Consider the following 2,172-nt stretch of genomic DNA (forward strand, 5'->3'; position numbering starts at 1 on the left):
TTGGTCTGCCAGGCCTAGATACGATTTTTCTGAGCGGTCATACGGTCAAATATCTCAAGTTTTAGAATGTTTTTTTCCATGAACTCAATTGATTCATGAATTGGACATTCCAATGGATCTAGAAATCAAGTTTCATAATTTTTCGACCAACCAATTTTTTTTAATGAATTTTTAAATATTAAATAATAAGAAATTAGAAAAAATAGCTAGAGTGGTCAAAAAAATCTGAAATTTTGTGGGAATCATTCTTTCATGTTGCTTAGTTCCCAAAAAAAATATTACAACAAACCGACCACTCCACATGTACTTTCACAATTAATGGGTGATGGTTGTAAAAACGCGGTCATGGTTGGTGTCTTAGTGTAATGTATTTGCTCTAGTATCAAAACTCTTCATTTTATTGTTTTAGACAAGCAAAAGAAAAAATAGTTAAATTTGACGGGTGTCACTCTTTTCTTAGTTCCAAAAAAAAAAAAAAGCATTAAAAATGAACATTCACTTTTCACGGGTATTGGGTTTGATGATATTTTTATAGTCCAAGGCTTTATACACGTTCTTACTTTCCACGGATGTTAGGTGTGATGAATTGTTGTAGGGGCTAACCTTCAAGGCTTTATACGTGTACTCACGTTTCATAGGCATTGGGTATGATGTTTTTTTTATGGAGGTAACATCCAACACTTTTGATATGCTGTTGGTAGGACATGTATCGCACATAGCATAGGATGGGGCTTGGCGTGTGCGAGGGGAGTGGGGGCGCGGGGGTGTGCGGGGGCGTGCGGGGTGAGCGCGCGGGGCAGTGCGGGGGCGTGCGGGGGTGCGCGGGGTGAGCGTGCGGGGGCGTGCGGGGTGAGCGCGCGGGGGTGTGCGAGGTGAGCGCGCGGGGGTGTGCGAGGGCGTGCGGGGTGAGTGCGCGGGGGCGTGCGGGGGTGTGCGGGGTGAGCGCGCGGGGCCGTGCGGGGTGAGCGCGCGGGGGCGTGCAGGGGTGCGCGGGGTGAGCGTGCGGGGGTGTGCGGGGTGAGCGTGCGGGGGTGTGCGGGGGCGTGCGGGGTGAGTGCGCGGGGGCGTGCGGGGTGAGTGCGCGGGGGCGTGCGGGGTGAGTGCGCGGGGGCGTGCGGGGTGAGTGCGCGGGGGCGTGCGGGGTGAGCGTGCGGGGTGAGTGCGCGGGGGCGTGCGGGGTGAGCGTGCGGGGGCGTGCGGGGGTGTGCGGGGGGAGCGCGCGCGGGGGGGCGTGAAGGGGTGCGGTGGCGGGCGAGGGGAGTGCGGGTTAACCTCCAAGGGTTTTGGATGTCTTGATTTTTCATAGAGGTTAACCTCTGAAAGGGTTTTGTGGCTAGCACGCGTGTCTTTGGAGTGGGCATGTAGGCAAGGGTGTGAACATGGACTTGTAGTTGTGCTTGCGTTGGGTAGGTGTTGGTGGGCATGATGTGCGCGCAAGGGTGATAGGGGCGTTGCTGCGGCGTGGGGCTTGGCGCACGCACGAGGGGGCGAGCTTTGGCGCCCCATGAGCACGCCTTGGCCATAGGCCTTAGCGGGCACACGAACGCTCAGGCCATGCTCCCACCCATGCATCATTCTCACTAACACCCAAACCCACACCACCCCAACTCACTCACGCATGCATTTTAGATGGCTTGCATTGAAGCATGTCCAATCATCAACACTTAACATGTAGAATCATTAGTTTTCCTATAACCTCCATGACACTTGAAAGAAATAAATTGGTTTATTGTGTGGGGAGGGACGAATCGGAGCGACGAAGGGCTGAATCTCAGTGGATCGTGGCAGCAAGGCCACTCTGCCACTTACAATACCCTGTCGCATATTTAAGTCGTCTGCAAAGGATTCTACCCATCGCTCAGTGGGAATTACGTTACAAGGCGGCCCTTGAGACTCATCCGTCACAAGGGCTTAGCCAACGACACGTGCCTTTGGGGGCCAAAAGGCCCCTACTGCTGGTCGGCAATCAAGCGATGGGCGCATGCGTCGCTTCTAGCCCGGATTCTGACTTAGAGGCGTTCAGTCATAATCCAGCGCACGGTAGCTTCGCGCCACTGGCTTTTCAACCAAGCGCGATGACCAATTGTGCGAATCAACGGTTCCTCTCGTACTAGGTTGAATTACTATTGCGACACTGTCATCAGTAGGGTAAAACTAACCTGTCTCACGACG

This window comes from Cucurbita pepo, unplaced genomic scaffold, assembly GCF_057944985.1.
Source record: "Cucurbita pepo subsp. pepo isolate OVF unplaced genomic scaffold, ASM5794498v1 scafford_65, whole genome shotgun sequence".
In the NCBI taxonomy this organism is placed as follows: Eukaryota; Viridiplantae; Streptophyta; class Magnoliopsida; order Cucurbitales; family Cucurbitaceae; genus Cucurbita; species Cucurbita pepo.